General features: G+C 40.7%; 1 pseudogene; it reads right to left on the bottom strand.

Annotated features, from left to right (window-relative positions):
- Positions 1-2268: 2268 nt before the first annotated feature.
- Positions 2269-17395, bottom strand: part of LOC115462171 — an 18738-nt pseudogene continuing 3611 nt past the window's right edge.

The following is a 17395-nucleotide window of genomic DNA, read 5'->3' as shown; positions in this document are numbered from 1 at the left end:
TCTCCCATACATCCACTCACCAAAACTGCCATAAACTAATGCATCAAAATTAAATCTAAAGAGGATAACCTCATGGTAAAAGGGGTACTCTACTGAAACGATACAAAGTGTTAGGACAATTGCATTGAATTATCAGCCTATATTCCAGGTTTCTTTCTAGTGCATCGTATGTAACTTTCCAATGCTACATTTAAAACAAATGTATTAGAGTGTACTAGCCAGCTTTGATGCTAGATTTAACAGCCAGGGATTTGAATGTTTGCTCCCTTTTTAAGCAATCCCCACTGTGTTGACTGATTGTCAGTTTCACCTGAACATTCAAGTTCAGATTCTATTTATAATACAGCACCCTCTTCAAAGAGCTAGTTCAAATTCTATACCTATTTATTGGATTTTTTTACCGATTATGCTAAATCTTTACATCTCCTCTTCCTTTTAAGATGTTCATTGTACACCTGCAGAAAATGTCATAACACAGAGCTCTTCATTAGGATGATATGTTTGAAAGTCTTCTATCTTGGCTTGCGCTACCATGTTAAGCATCTTATCATTTGTGCTACATATATCAGATTTGTCCTTACCTTAAATATTTGTCTTGCCATTATCTTGTATTACACAAACTCAGCATTAATGCACTTTTGTGTTTTACGAAAACCTGGGAACAATGGGTAATCTATGTCAGTCATGCCAAATGGTAGCACAAACTACTTATACACAGTAGGTTGGCATTTGGAGAAGAAGTCATTGCATTTTATTGGTAGCAAAATCTCATTATTGTATCAGAAGATTCTTTTTTTTTTTAACTTGGCCGCTAATAAAATACACATTTTGGGACCCATCAATACAAATTTGTTAAGTACAATCTTTTCAAAACTATTCTATGGAACTAGAATAATTTCCTGTATAAAATATTAGCACTTACCTCCAAATTCTATAAAAGTTGCTAAAAATTGTACATGCAAATTTGGGTGTGCGCCTAATGTGCGCATGCAATTTAATCGAATAACGAGCCAATTAGCACCAATAATTGAGATTTTAACAAGCAATTATTGGTTATAATTGGATTTCATTAAAAATGTATCTGCGTAAATTCAGGCGTGGGTCCAAAAAGGGGGCACAGCCATGGGCAGATCAGGGGCGTTCCTTTAATTTACATGGTTATAGAATAAAGGGGATCTGTGCCTAATTTAGGCTTGGAGATTTACACCAAGGTTTTGCTGGTGTAAATGGTCATACCTAAATGTAGTCATGGTTCCTGGTGCTATGTGCTATTCACTAAATGGTGCCTTACTTTAAGTTCCATTTAAAGAATAGCACTATTTTTTCAGCACCAATTGTTTAGGCGCCATTTATAGAATTTGTCTTGTCAGGTCCATTGGGTAATTAATTAAGTCCACTTGAAAGCTGGAGTACAAGTGTGTCATTTGGGCCATAGATTATGTTGTGGCAAAAATAATTTAGTATATGTAGAGAAAGTATGTGTGAGCATGTTTATGTGTATATTTATAGGTGGACTATTGTTCCCGCCCCAGACAAAATAATTAATGTGAGCGCCAATCTACTGTCTGATCTTTGGCATTTAGTTAATATAATCATCAAAAGTAGAGGATTATGTCAATTGCATTCAAGTGCCAACAGCTGGTATTATTATGATAAAAAACTATTATTCTGTTATTTATGTAGATATGTCTGTGAAAAAAACAAACTGTTACAGTCAGAATTTTCTGGGAGATATGTCACATTATAGACTTTAGCCTGATATAGGCTATTATTGAGCTGTTATCCAACTTAGGGGGGAAGTTATTGATGTGGGCTACCGTTAAGAGGGGCTATTTTACCACAAGTGGTGCAAATTTAGCACAGGGTCTTACTGCATAACATGGGATCCTGTGCTAAAACAGCACAACTTGTGGTGAAATAACCCATCTTAATGGTAGCTCACTTTAACAATGTTTCCCCTTAGAAGAGCAAAGCTGGGAATTTCAAAAAATTCTTTTGTTTTGATGATTTTTATTCCCCTAGTTTTGTACACATTTTTCTCTCTAGGGATCAGCCATATCTTCATAACATTTTGACTACATTCTATTAAACTTGCTACCCATGACATCTCAAAAGATAATCATGAAAATCAAAGTGGCTTGTATCTAGGGCTTCTGATTTTAGGTTTTTAATTGATAAACACCCATGAAAGCAGGTATTTATCAATGAGCACTGGAAAAAACTCCAGTTCCCTAGACCCTCTCTCACTCCTGCCCTTAATTAGTCTAGTATCCTTCACTCAATTGTTGTGTGTTTTCTGCACTGATGCCCACATGACATGAACATAAATATTTGACTCCACCAAAATGGTATCCAGCAACAGCATCTGTGGCAAAAAAACACCGTTAAACATGTTTTTTAAAAATGTTTTTCAATGGACCCCTAATTGGCTGGAAAATACACACCTAAATGTATAACTTATAATTACCTAAGAACAGAAGCCCTACTTATATCATGCTTCCACACAGAAATAAAAATAGTGTTCTGAGTTCTATTAATCAGGTTTGCTATCATCAATTTTGGGGAAAAGAATCAATGGGGGGAGGAGCTAGACATGCAATTAATGATGATGGTTTCCACACTGAATGATAGTGTCAGGCAGACAGTATAAGTAAAATGCCTGATGTGGAGGCAGAAGTGGCAGGCAAAGCTTTTGTCTCTTTGGTGGCCCCCTCATTTATTTGTCTGAGTTAGTGTTTTGATTTTAAAGATTAGCCTCTTTCCTTGATTTAACAAAAACCCTTTTGTCATTTCGGAGAGCCTACAGATAAACTTCTCTTCTAGTACTGATGGGAGATGGCTTGTATTCCCCTGTCTGTGTGAGGGGGATATCCTCTGGGTTGGTTTCCTCATTTTTGCTATATGTAGCTGCATGAGGTCTCATAGGATGAGGTCAACTTTTTGTTAAGGAGATTTCTATTGCGGTCACCCATAAGAGAAGCTTCTCCATTTGCCAGTTTTTCTTGGCTGCCTCTTTCATCTACAGGCATGAAAGTGGAGAGTTTGGCTGGTTCTTCTGCTTCCTTTCAGGTGAAGTACGGACTGCATCCAGCAAGAATCCGAGTGGCCGTATTCATCACATTCTCGAGTACATTTCCCTGTAAGAGCTACATCTGGCAGTGGCCTTGAATCTAAAAACATAAAGAAATAGTAATTTTAAGATATAAAATGAACAACACTTTCCTTCATGACCTAAATATGGAGAGAAAAATTTTAGATGAGGAAATATTTAATTAAATAAATATTTTAGGGGAGAAAGTTATCAAGGTGCAGCAAAAGGAGGCTTTTACCGCATCTTGATTTACAATGGGAGGCATCAACCTGTGGTATCTCAGTGCCCAAAGCTTGTGACTCCCATAGTAAAAGAATAATACTGTTTGAGAGCCACCTCATAAGCAGCATTATTGTACTTCCCGGGAGTATTGGGCTGCCAAGTTATGGACCGATGCTCTTGGGCAGTCTCATAAAGGGACCGGCACCCATAACCAGACCCTCCCAAAACAAAGGGTCCCTCCTAGTGGCCAACCCCCTCACCTGCACATTTTGCCAGTCCCAACTGAAGCCCTCCTCCCAAGGCAGTAACCCCTCCTCCTGGCCCCACACCCTCTCAAAGGCCCCTTGGGTGAAGAGGAGCCTTTTGAGTTGAGGGATCAGGTTTGATGGCACAAGGGGAGGGTCCGTGTTTAGGGGGAAGCCTAAGATGGTCTTACAGTCTTGGGAGGGGCGAGTCACTCTATTCACCTCTATTGGGGATGGGTGCTGTCCCCTTTAAGAGACAGCCTGGTTGGGATACAACTTGGTGATCCAATGATCCCAGGCAGTAAAATAACCCTGGCCTTGAGCAGAGGTTACTTACCAGTTATATTGCAGCTTGAGGTGTGCACCCAGTGTATACCACAAGCTGTGGTGTAGTATTTACATAGTAATGAGCTGCTTTACATACATTTGCATGTTTGCATCTCATTACTAAGTAACATGGGTCATGGGGTGACCTAATTTCACTGTTAGCTCACCACAATCAGCATTATTACCTTTTGGAACTCGTTAAGGGGCACATAATGCAGGTTACAGCCCTACACAGCTTTATAACTACCCCCCCCCCCCCCCTTAGTCTTAAATAATTAGATAACATTTCAATAAAACCTTAGCAAATATTCAAATATTCGATTCTGTGTAACCCAGTAACATAATGCACATTGTTAGTGGTCAAAATTAACTCTATAATAAACAATGACTAAGCACACAGTAAAACACCTAAAGTGTAAAAATGATATTGTGTATGTATGTGTGTGTGTTAAAATATTTGCTGGATGGAAGGTATTTGTAGATGTAATGTGCTGTATGATATATGGTCAGGTTCTTGATTTTTAAAGTTTGCAATTGCATGTATATTTAATAACATGACTGATATTTGCATTACATTTATTTGGTTGGATAAATCTCATTTGGTTAATATCTTACTTTTAGTTAATGCATTAATCATCATATGGATATAAGCTTATTTTGAAGGAACTCCTACACTGTCTCTATTTACTGAATTTATGTTGCTCTCCAAAATTCTATTCTATGTTACAAGCTTTTTTTGTTCACTCTCTGCTTGCTTTTTAGGTTTTGCAATACAATCAATTTGCACTAGCTTTATTTAATCTTTCACAACCTTAGAACAAAACAATTAGATATTAGCTTATTTAAAGAGTCTAACATAAATTTGTCCTAGGTTTAGTCATTTACAGTCCTAGAATAAAAAATATTAGGTTTTAGCTTGTTTAAACGGTCTAACATCAATTTTTCCTAGTTGTATTTAGTCTCTTTTTCTTTTACCAAACCTTCCCTAATTCACACCCACACCAGATTCTTCATTTATAGTTAGTTGTACCAATTAACTATTACTACTACTACTTAACATTTCTTAAGCGCTACTAGGGTTACGCAGCGCTGTACAATTTGACATAGAGGGACAGTCCTTGCTCAAGGAGCTTACAATCTAAGAGATTAAGAAAATAAGAGGGAAAACTGTCACCACCAAGTATTTTTATCAGTGAGTGATTAATGTGGGATACAAATGCTATAAATAAATTAACAAGAGATTATTTGAACTTTATTGGAAAGCAACCAGAAAACAAAAGCATAAATATACCAAGTAATCTTAAGAGCCTTAATCCCCAGAAACATAACTACTTACTAATACTAAGAGGCAGCAATCCAGTAGCAAGATGGGGGTTAATCAGTCGTTTGTATTGGGTGCCATATTTATGATCAAATCTCAGGTGGTGAGAGGTCACATGTGTGCACTTAGGGCAACGTTTTATGGGGCTCTTTTACAAAGGTGTCCTGAAAAATGGCCTGCAGTAGTGTAGACATATGTTTTGGGAGCGCACAGAAGCATTTTTCAGTGCACCTGTAAAAAATGCCTTTTTAAAAGTTTTGCTGCAATGGATATGCAGCAAAATGAAAATTGTCATGTGTCCATTGTGGGTCTGAGAACTTACTACCAGCCATTGACCTAGCAATAAGGTCTCACGCGGTAACCGTGCAGTAATGGTCTACACGCATAAAATGCCAATTACCGCCCATGCACCAGAAAATAAAAATATTTTCCAATGCATGTAGCAGATGCACGTCAAAAATGAAATTACCACAAGCGACACATAGTAGTCAGGTGGTAACTCAAAATTGATGCACGTAGGGTGCGCTTAGGTGCCTACACAGCTCAGTAAAAGGATCCCTATATACGGCACAAAAAATTGACACTGAAAAAAAGCACTATTCTATAAGCTGCGCTTGCAATTTGGTGGGAATTGTGCCTAATTTTAGACACAGCCATTTGCACAAACTGAAACATGATGCAAATGTATGTCCTATATTAGGCACATATCCCCCGTTATTTTATAACTATGTGCATTAATTTTAGGTAGCCTCATTCCGCCCTCATTAAGCCTATGCCCTTCCCATTTCCGTACTTCCTTTTTCAGATTGCATGTAAATTTTAGGTGCAGATACTGCACCTAAGTTTACACAGGTAAATGACAATTAAATATAATTAGTGCCAATAATTGCTTATTAAAAAGTCAATTGTTGACACTAATTGACTTGTTATTTAATTAAATTGCACATGTAAATTGGATGTGCACCCAAATTTGCACATGCAATTTTTGGTGACGTTTACAGAATTAGGAGGTTAATGGAAAGAGCTGCAGGCTCTGAGAGAACCAGTCCAATCTCTAAAGGCTAGAGTGCCAAGCTTGAAAGAGCTGAGGCAGACAGAGAGGAACATAGCAGAGAAATTCCACCTCCAGTCTGGCAGTCTTTATGCTGACTTGGAGAAGAAATGTCATCCGAAAAGCATCACTTTAGAAGTGAGCCAGTAGCCAGCACCTGCACCTCAGGGGATACAATATCCTGTCGCACTGAGAATGTGTCTTCAGGGGCTTCTGCCCAGGAGGGAAGGGTTAAAATGACCATTTTTAGTTGCTGATTCAATCATTTAGGCCTGTAGATAGCTGGGTAGATGGTGGGCATTAGACTACTTGGTCACTTACGTGCCTGGGGCAAAGGTAGTGGACCTCATGCATTGTCTAGATAGGAATTTATACAGTGCTGGAGATAAAATGGCTGTCCTGGTACATGTGGATACCAACATGATAGAAAAGTGTGGGAGGGAGGTTCTGGAAGCCAAATTTAGACTTCTAAGTACAAAATTGAATTTCAGAGCCTCAGGATAGCATTTTCAGAATATTCCCTGTTCTACACACAGGATCTAAGAGACAGGCACAGCGCCAGAGTCTCAATGTATGGATGAGACGATGATGTAGGATAGAGGGATTTAGATTTGTTAGGAACTAAACAACATTTTAAAAACATGGGCTTCACCCTAACCAGTATGGTACCAGGATGCTGGCACTAACTCTTAAAAATGAGCTAAAGCAGTTTTTAACTAGAACCTCAGGGAAGCCGGCAGTAACTCAGGGAGCACAAGGTTAAATGTTGGCTAGTGGGCCATCCCTGGATTTTCAGCAGAACTTAATCACACAGTGCTGCTGAAAATTCTGGTGTGACTGCTGTGGCATTCAGTGGTTAGTGCTGGGGAGGTCCAGGGGTAGAGTTGGGGAGTAGCAGGGAGTTATGCAGGTACCAGATGTTCAGTGATGGTGCCCATATAGCCAAAATGGCATGCAGAACCACATGAAGACAGTTCTAACTTTGCCCAATTAGCTTTGCAGGTATCTCTTCTTGCCAAATTCAAGTAAGAAATTGCACTAGATAAAAACATTCTCCTACTTCAATTCGACATGTCTAGTGCATTCGATATGGTAGACCACAATATACTACTAAGTATACTCAACAGGATAGGAATTGGAGGGAATATACTCAAATGGATCAAGGGGTTCCTAACCACAAGGTCATATCAAGTAAAGTCAAACTCCAATATCTCTCCATCCTGGGAAAACGACTGCGGAGTACTACTACTACTACTTATCATTTCTATAGTGCTACTAGATGTACGCAGCGCTGTACATTTGAACATAAGAGGACAGTCCCTGCGCGACAGAGCTTACAATCTAATTACCTGAGGGATCACCTCTCTCACCCATCCTTTTCAACCTAATGATGACCCCCTTAGCCAAGTCTCTTTTCAATCAAGGTTTTTAACCCTTTTCTGTATGCGGATGATGTCACAATATACATACCTTTCAAATCGAACCTTTCAGAAATCACCAATATAATTAAAAACAGCCTACGCCTAATGAATACCTGGGCTATAACATTCAAACTAAAACTCAATAAAGAAAAAACACAATGCCTTATTCTTCATCACAACATTTTACAAACTACCCCACAGCCATACTGCCCTGGAACACACTCTTCCAATCTTAGATAACCTGAAAATCATTGGCATTATTATTGACACTACTACTACTACTACTATTTAGCATTTCTATAACGCTACAAGGCGTATGCAGCGCTGCACAAACATAGAAGAAAGACAGTCCCTGCTCAAAGAGCTTACAATCTAATAACCTATAACAACCTAACGCTAAAGAACCAAGCCACCGCCATTACAAAGAAAATGTTCCACACAATGTGGAAACTCAACGGGTTAGTAAACAATTCTTCCCGAGGGAAACTTTTCGCAACATGATTCAACAATGGTATTAACACGGTCGAATACTGCAATGGAGTATATGCAGGTTGCAGAGAACAAATCCTAAGGAAACTACAGACTGCTCAGAATATGGCAGCCAGGCTTATCTATGGAAAATCTAAATTTGAAAGCGCAAAACCCCTCTGGAAAAACTACATTGGCTACCAATCAAGGAATGTATCGCTTTCAAGGTTTGTACCTTTGTTCACAGAATAATACATGTTATAGCTCCGAGCTAAATGTCTGAACTAATCGATTTACCAATTATAAATACAATTGAATCAGCCAGAACGTACTTAACTCTTCACTTCCCAAGTTTTAAAAGCCTGAAGTATAAATCAATAAACGCGTCAAGTTTCTCTTACATATGCACACAGCTCTGGAATTCTCTACCAAAACGCCTGAAATCTATGAATAATCATCTAGAATTAAAAAAAAAACCTAAAATCTCACCTGTTCAAGATGGCATACCCCACCGTTTCTGGCATAAACACCGAATAATGAAATATGGCATTTAATCAGAAAACGGACAGTTTTCAACCCCGACACATTATCACATCCTAACATTTTGTCTGAATCACCCCAACCTATTTACTGATACTTCTTTACTGTACTTGTCACTGTAATAGTACCCCTATACTGTATTTGTTCACACCGGAGTCTGTAACCACCTCTCCGGAACTATGTAAGCCACTTTGAACCTACTAATAAATGGGAAAGGTGGGATACAAATGTAACAAATAAATAAATAATGTCCAGGTGCTAATGAAGTCCTGGAATAATGAGCAATACTGAGCACTGTCAGCTGAACTTCGTCCTGTAAGACTATGATAAAATGAGGAAATGTTTTTAGAATAAAAAATTGAAATGAGAGATTGCCAGGGTCAAAGTTTGGATAAAGTATGGACATTACTTTAAAACCCAGAAAAAATATATTCCAATTCATCAAAAAAGGTCAAAAGAAGATCAAATGACAATCGTGATGGTTTAATGGTGAGGTGGAAGAAGTGGCAAAAGCCAATAAAGCATTTTTCAGGAAATGGAAAGCAGATACTAATGAAGAAATTGGAGATAAACACAAGTACTGGCAAGTTATATATAAAAAGTTAATAAAAGCAGTCCAGAGAGATTTAGGGGTTCTCTTATTAAGCTGCAGCAAAAGTGGCCTTAACATGGGTTTTCCAGTGCGCTAAAGCCAATTTTTTCCACAGCCATAAAGGGCCAGATTCTATGGCGCCTAAAAATCCATGTGGAATTAAGCATATTCTATATGATTTAGGCGCAATGTACGGAATACGCTTAGTTGATACCATAGCGCCAATTAAAAACCTGGTGTAAATCTGTGCGTCGTAGATTTAGGTGCACTAACCTCTATCTGTAATTATGCATGGAAATTTTGGAATGCCTACAAAACACCCATAAATGCCCCTTTTAAGCTACACATGTTTATTTTGAACTGCGTGCTTTGCAATTTAGGCACAGTTCTTTATAGAATACGCTTGGCAATTTCTGCATATAAATTGTAATTATTGCTTGTTATGTGCTGGTAAAAATGTTGATACCTTGTTATGCCAATTAATCCAGGAGAAAATGGCCAGTTTTCTATTTTTTTGTATTAATGGCCATGCACCACCCATTTTGTATATGGTAAGGGCTCACACAGTATTCCTGCGCTAACCAGTTAGCGCTAATGTAGAAGAACTGTTTAGTGCAGGAATACCCACCCTCTACCCCCTGAAACACCCTCTTAAAAAGAAAAATTAGCAGCTGTACATTTGGCAGTTACCACAGGATGCCTGAGTGCGTCCTGTGGTTTGCCATTTTAAGCTGTGTTAGGTGTGTGTTAGTGCCTACAGCAGCTTAGTAAAAGAGCTCCTTAGTCAAATACATCTGAAGTAGAGAGTTCATTAGGGAGCTTGTTGGACTTCTGAATGACCAAGAAGTTAAAGAATCAGGAAGTATAAGATAATAGCAGAAAACTAAGGGCTCCTTTTGCAAAGTCACAATAGTTATTCCCAGCGCTGCAAATGTGACAAAGACCATTCAATTCCTATGGGCCTTGTGGCATTTGCCAAGCAGGAATCACTATTGTGGCTTAATAAAAGGAGCCCTAAATGATAATTTTGCCTTGGTCTTTACTGAAGAGGATGTTGGGGTACACTGGAAACCTTCATTAATGGTAAAACATATCACTGTGGGGGTCCTTTTACTAAGCTGCAGTAAAAAGTGGCCTACAGTAGTGCGAGCGTGTCTTTTGGGCGAATGCTGAGCCATTTTTTACCGAGTCTAGGAAAAAGGGCCTTTTTTGAAGGGCTGGAAAATGGATGTGCGCTAAAATTGAAACCAGTGCGCGCCCATTTCAGCCTGAGACCTTATCACCACCCACTGACCTAGCAGTAAGGGCTCACATGCTACACGTGTGATGACCGGTCGGTGCATGCCAACTGCCAAATAATGCCAGAAACATCATGCGCAGTAGGAAATAAAAAAATAATTGTCCCAGAGTTATGAGCACGCCAATCCGAAACTACCTCCGGGGGGGGGGGGGGGGGCGCATACTAGCCTGGTTGTAGTCTCATTTTGGCATGAGCTGCATGTGTGTAGAGTCTACTACACATTGTAAAGGGCCCCCTTATATCTAGAAGGTCTAGGAGATCAATCTAACACGCTAGAACAACAAATTGCCGAAATTAGATGACATTCATCTAGGATCCTGAAAAAGCTCATACATGAAACTGTTTAAGCGGTTACTAGTAATCTGTAACCTATCATTCAAATGGCAATGATACCTGAGAAATGGAGGATGGCCAATATAGCACCAATTTTTAGAAAAGATTCCCAAGGTGACCTGGGAAGTTATAAACTAATGAGCCTGGCATTGGTGCCTGGCAAAATGGTTGAAGCTATACTAAAAAACAAAGGGGTCTTTTTACAAAGCGGTGGTTAGCAGCACTAACACATGTTTACTACATGCTAAAAAGGCACTACCGTGGGATGTACTCAGGCATCAGTATAGTTCTGGGATTGCACGTGCCAATCCCACGCTAAAAAATATAAGATATTTTTTTAACACAGGGGCATGTTTGGAGGCAGAGGGTAGGCATTCCCTGTTCTAATTAGGTAGTGTGGGTAAACTGCTGTGCGCTGCCCAATTAGCATAGAGTTAGCGCAGTAGTCCTTACCACCTAGTAAATAGGTGGTGGTACAGGATCATGCGCTAATTGGGAAATTAGCATGTGACCATTAAGAGGAAAATAGCAATTCTGGCTATGCCCCATTCTGCCTTGAAACACCCATGACCCTCCCATTTCTATACCCCCTTTTTTGGACCACACATAAATTTTAGGCACGCACCCCGAGCCTAACTTTACGCATGTTGGTCTCAACTAAATCTAATTAGTGCCAATAACTGCTTGTTAAAAAGCCAATTACTGGCAGTAATTGGCATGTTATTCAATCCCCACCAATTTTTTCTTCAGTTCCATCTCCCACCTTTGATCCATGCCAAGAGGGAGGTCCTTCTTGTCTAGCCTGATGCAGTAATCCTGAAAGCAGAATCAGCCTGCTTTACTCCCATGAGTTGGCTCTAAAAGGCATTTGCTAAAAGAGCAAGGATTCAAGGGACAAGTAATAGACCTGAAACCCAGTTGCTGGCTTGTTTTGGGGAGCAGGTAAGGGGAACCTTCCAACCCTGTGTAGTCAAGGGAAGGAGATAGAAGTTCATTCAGGATACCTGTGGTGACATCCAAGCAACCTGCAATTTCTAACCATAGCAGGAAGGAGAAGAAAAGAACTGTTTACCATCTGATAATATCATCACTACAGAGCCACGGTGTCTATCACGTAGCTACCAAGGATCCTGTAATTGTGTTCCATTTAATTGATGGACATCTGCTTAAGTGTAACAGCAAGTGAACTGTGCAAGCCAAGCCAAGCCCTCACCAAACTGGTGAGTGGGTTTGAGTAACAAAAAGAATAGGGAGAAGCTGTTTGTAATTTCTGTGCTTGACTAGAAGAGAGGAGAAAGCTATTGTAAATAGTTGGTCATCTGTTTTGAGAAGTTTGAAGCTATACCTTCATCAATTGAATGACAGTAAAGGTTCTGGTTTTCAGCAAAAGAACCGGTCTGGTGTCCATCATTGTGTGAAATCTGGTGCAGAGCTTGCTCTTCCTCCTAGGTAAATCCTAGTTCTGCCCTGGTCCCAAACAATAAATAATAGTGTGCACCAATTTTGTCCAACTATCCAGACATAGTCTAGGCATCCACCTAGACCACATCAGATCTATCTATCTAGTTAGCTAGCTAGCTAGTTAGCTTATATATGTATAATTCTTGTATATTTATTCATTGGGTTTGATGATTGCCCCTACAATCTTCAATTATATACCATGCTCTAAAGATTATGCGTACTTAATATCAACTACATTACTGAATAAGGTTTTTCTGTTTTCTCTACAGACTGTGAAATTTCAGCTCCTGCAGTGCCCAACCTTAATGATTGATAACAGAAATATTGACATTTGTCAGTCCATCAATTTACAAACTACCATGAAACAACAGTTCCACACAGTATGCAAAGAATACAAGTAGAAAATGCCATTGTTTATCACAGGAAACCTAGAATTATTCTTGCTCTTTTCCCCCAAAGGTAGGAAACTGAGATAATTATTTATTATTCAGTAGAAAGTAGAACACACTGCTGTTTGATTTTTAAGTAGATAAATCCACTTGAATTTGTTACAAGGAGGCAAAACATTTCCAATCATTCTCACATTTCTAAAATCTTTGTTTCCTTATATCATTCTCTGTCATTTATTCACAAATTCATAAACTACACTGCTAACAAGTATTCTTTTCTTAAACTTAAAGAGCAGTCACTATATTGGCAATTTTATCACTAGATGCCCCTTGGTTATATGGAGCATATTCTATCACAAAGCCAGGGTGCTTAGGTTCCATTACAGAACACTAATGTAACCTGGTATTGGCATGTCTAGGGTTACCATATTTGTGGAGACAAAAAGACAAATGTTTACTACCTTTGCTAAAGAAATATTTAATCACAGCAAATGTGTAAACAGCTTTCAGTTAATGAACACACATCAAACAGTGACTGACTTACAGTACAGCAGTAGATAATCTACTTTTCAAAAACATCTGGATTTGAGTTTGACTGAGTCTGAAGTCCAAGTGTACTTATCAGAAGAATGGCTTATCCCTCAGATACATGTGAAAGTCTTTGCATGAGATATGCTTAAAGTTGTGTTGCACAAACAAAATTCATTCGACAGATTCAACCATCAGGGAAACAGAGAGATGATCAGCTCTCATCTCTAACAAAATAGCACTCAGCACAGGAACTTCCTTATATACCAACAGATAGCTCAGCCAATGAATCATGATGTTAGTTTCAAACAGTGGTGTAGCTAGGGTAGTTGACACCCGGGGCCGGTCGCCAACCGAAACCATGTCTTTTTCACAAACACAGATACACACTAATCCACTATAGAATAAGAAATCATAAACTTTCTATTTAGACAAAAATTAAACTGAACCCCCGATGCCAGACTCTGCATACAATGCAACACCACAGAAAATGTCCCCTAGTACTGTGCAAAATATAAAGGACAGTGGATATAATTTGAAAAAACTAACAAATCCGATCACCACTTTACCAATTAACAAAGAAATAAAACAAATATAGAAAATAAATACCATTTTATTGGACTAATGCATTTAGCTTTCAGAGGCCAAAACCTCCTTCCTCAGGTCAATACAGTATAGTGCTGTTATAGTATCCTATCCTGACCTGAGGAAGGGGGTTTTGTTCTCTGAAAGGTAAGTCAAAATGTATTAAAAATTAGTCCAATAAAATGATTACCTTATTTAAATGTTCTATTTATAAACATTTATTAACACATAAACACAGATATAATACTATACCCTAAAGTAAAAAAATAAAAAAATATATATATTTTATTTACAGTTTGTTGTCTCTGGTTTCTGCTTTCCTCATCTTCTTTTCACTGTCTTCCTTCCATCCAGCATCTGTCTTCGCTCTTTCTCTGAAATCCAGTGTCTGCCCTCTCTAATGTCCCTTCCATCCAGTGTCTGCCCTCTCTCTCTCTGCCCCTTCCATCCACATCTGCCTTCTCTCTCCCCCTTCCACCTACCATCTGCCCTTTCTCTCTGCCCCTTCAATCGTCTGCCCTCCCTCTCCCATCCATCCAGGGTCTGCCTCCCTCACGCTCCCCCCTTCCATCCAGGGTCTGTCCCCTCTCTCTGCCCCCTCTCTGCCCCCTCTTTCAACCTGCACCTAGTTCCAGTTCCAGCCCACATCTCCACCTGCCACCCTTTTCACAGCCCCACTATCCCACCAGTCCCCAGCCCTTTTCTCCCATCAGTCCTGGGCTTCAGTCCCTAGCCACTTCTCCCTGTCCCCTTTTCAGCCCCTAGTTTCAACCCCAGCCCTTTCTCTCACCAGTCCCGAGCTTCAGCCCCAGCCACTTCTCCCTGTCTCCTTTTCAGCCCCTAGTTTCAACCCCAGCCCTTTTCTCTCACCAGTCCGAGCTTCAGCCCCAGCCAGTTCTCCCTGTCCCCTTTAAAGCCCCCAGTCCCCATAGTTTCAGCCCCTGCCCCTTTTCAACCTCCAGTTCTAGTTTCAGACCCTTCTCCCATGAGCACTTCCTTCCCCAGTCCCCTTATCCCCTCTGAGCACCCCACCCCCCCCCTCCCAATCCCCATTCTCCCCTCTGAGCACCCCTACCCTCCCCAATCCCCTTCTCACCTCTGAGCATCCCTCCTCTGAACTCCCCCACCCCTCCCCAATCCCCTCTGAGCACCCCACCCCTCCCCATTCTCCTCTCTGAGCACCCCCCTCTGAACTCCCCCACCCTCTCCAATCCCCTTCTCCCCTCTGAGCTCCCCCCCCCAGTCCTGTCCCCCCTCCATTGACAGCCACAGAGCCCTCTTCTCCTGCCACCACCTGCCTTTTTCTTTTCTTTTAAAAATCCGTGCAGCCATGCAGGCAGTGCTTCGCGTCTGCCCTGTGTGTGCTGTGAAAGAAGTAAATCGCCAGCCTTGGCGTCAGGCCTTCCCTTGATGTCCTGCCCTCGAGGAAATAGGAAGTTACCTCACAAGAGGGCGGGACATCGAGGGACGGCCCGAAACCAGCGCTGGTGATTTACTTCTTTCACAGCACACACAGGGCAGACGCGAAGCGCTGCCTGTAGTGGCTGCACGGATTTAAAAAAAAAAAAAGAAAAGGCAGGCAGGTGGCAGGAGAAGAGACGCGACAGAGCACCCCCCACCCGCAGACACTCGGGGTGGACCGCCCCCACCGCCCCGCCCTTGCTACGCCACTGGTTTCAAAACAATGAAGGCCAATTACAGATCTACGTTCAGCTCACCCGGAACAACTGTATTCAGTGTGAAGATCCATCATTGCTCTTTGAAATGTGGATTGGTTATTGAATTTCAAAGAGCAACGATGGACCTTCACACTGAATATGGTGGTTCCAGATGGGATGAGCATAGATCTGGATTGGTCTTCATTGTTTTGAAACTAACATCACGATTGGTTAGCTGGAACCATCTGTTGGTATATAAGAAAAGTCCTGTGCTGATCGCCACTTTGTTAGAGACGAGAGATTGAAGAATGCCAGTTCTCACAGGCTAGTGATTAGAAAAATAAACCTTTATTGCAACTATGAAGTTTATTTTTGATGAATGGATTTTTCCTGTATTACAGTGAAGGACCAGCCCTGGAAGCAGCATATGTGAAACATAGACCATATCATCTATGGGTTCCTGTGATACTGGAATGACGAATTTCAGTTAAAATAAGTGTGCTATTTAATCATTTTTGAAACAAAAGAGAAAAAGTAACAAAGAATCATTTTAATGCATAAGATTAGTACAACATCAAATAAAGAATACATAGATATTTAGATGACCTCTGAAGATTAAGGTGAACCATGAGCTGAGGTGTTCATGTGAAATCAGTCGCCACTAAAGTCATGTTCTTGTGAAATAGAATTATACTTTGTAAGAAACATTCACAGCATTGAACTTGTTTTGTGTTTGATCCAAATCACAAGGGGTCATGTCAGGGGCATATTGAGGGCAGGATTTGGGCATTCCCAAACTTAGATATTTTTCTGCCCTACTGGAACAAAGCAAAAATGTCCAGGGATGAAATTTAGATGTTTTGGTCTAGACCTGATTCAGTCACACCTAAGTCACAAAAAGGTGCCCTGAATGACCAAATGATCACTGAAGGGATAAAGGCATGACCCCCCCCCCTTATTCTTCCAGTGGTCACTGACCCCCTCCCCCCCCCCAAAGATGTGAAAGAAACAGTACATACCAGCCTCTAAGACAGCTTCAGATTGTAACGGGCCCTGCTGCTCCAGTATGGAGGAGGAAGCTGCCTCCCATGAATAACCAGAACTTCACCAGGAAATACTTCAAAACATTCCTTTATTTTCCAGATTCATACACAAAACTTCACTCCAGAGTAGAGACTTGTTTCTCAGGCAGGGCTGTTCTGCCTTGCTTAGTACATCAGCCAATTACACAAAGACTTTGCCCCTTCCCTGAGGAATGCAATAGTCCTTTGGAAATCCCTGCTGTTTTTGGCCCAGTCAGTAGCCAACAAATAGTACTTGTCCCACAAGCAGGATTTCCCCTCAAGACAAACAGTTAATCACCACGCAGTCTTTACTTTCATAAACAAGCCTTCCAACTTCAGAGGTTCTCAAAATAATCAGATTTCAAAACAGGTTAGTAATTCCCCACCATTCATGGTTTCCCCCAAAAGAAAACCAGCTTCTCTACTTAAGCAGGGTTTAAACCAAAATAAATTCCCAAAACCATGTAGGTTCCAAACCTTCAGGGGCTGCCTTCCTCAGCTCTCAAGCTCCCATTCCGTTCTGCTTTCTTCCCCTGCTCAGGCTGATTAATTCCCTCTTCCATCCAATCCGCCTCCTGCTTCTCAGTCCACCCCTCCCTATTACAGGTGGGCAGCATGATATACAGATTGCTGTCCCGGGAACTGGCTCCTTCATTCACCCTCCCTCTTGTGGTCAGAGACGGTATATGGCCAGCTTGCCTATCCCTGGGATCTCACTGCTAGGACTGGAAATGCATTCTGGGATATGTAGTTCATGGTTCTGCTGCTTCACTCTATACATCGGGGATGTAGCCTTGTC

Source organism: Microcaecilia unicolor, chromosome 2 (assembly GCF_901765095.1).
Source record: "Microcaecilia unicolor chromosome 2, aMicUni1.1, whole genome shotgun sequence".
In the NCBI taxonomy this organism is placed as follows: domain Eukaryota; kingdom Metazoa; phylum Chordata; class Amphibia; order Gymnophiona; family Siphonopidae; genus Microcaecilia; species Microcaecilia unicolor.
This window is presented reverse-complemented; position numbering and strand designations above follow the sequence as displayed.